Source organism: Idiotropiscis lumnitzeri, unplaced genomic scaffold (assembly GCF_059441095.1).
Source record: "Idiotropiscis lumnitzeri isolate Australia: NSW breed Sydney's pygmy pipehorse unplaced genomic scaffold, RoL_Ilum_1.0 HiC_scaffold_450, whole genome shotgun sequence".
In the NCBI taxonomy this organism is placed as follows: Eukaryota; Metazoa; Chordata; class Actinopteri; order Syngnathiformes; family Syngnathidae; genus Idiotropiscis; species Idiotropiscis lumnitzeri.
Genome location: NW_028283987.1, coordinates 12273 through 12500, shown reverse-complemented (window position 1 = coordinate 12500; position 228 = coordinate 12273).

Sequence of the window (228 nt, the reverse complement as noted above, 5' to 3'; positions counted from 1 at the left end):
TCGGGGACGGCCCGGCGTTCGTGAAAGTCAGGCCGAAGAGGACGGCCTTCTCCCGGACGCGAGGTGCGGGGGACCTGCCCCTGGTTAGGTGACCAGGGGTAAGGGCGTGAGTAAGAATTTGCACTAAGTCCAACAGGAGACTGGGGGCCGGCGTTGGTGAAAGTCAGGCCGAAGAGGACGGCCTTCCCCCGGACGCGAGGTGGGCCGAGTGGCCCCTAAGTTCAACCG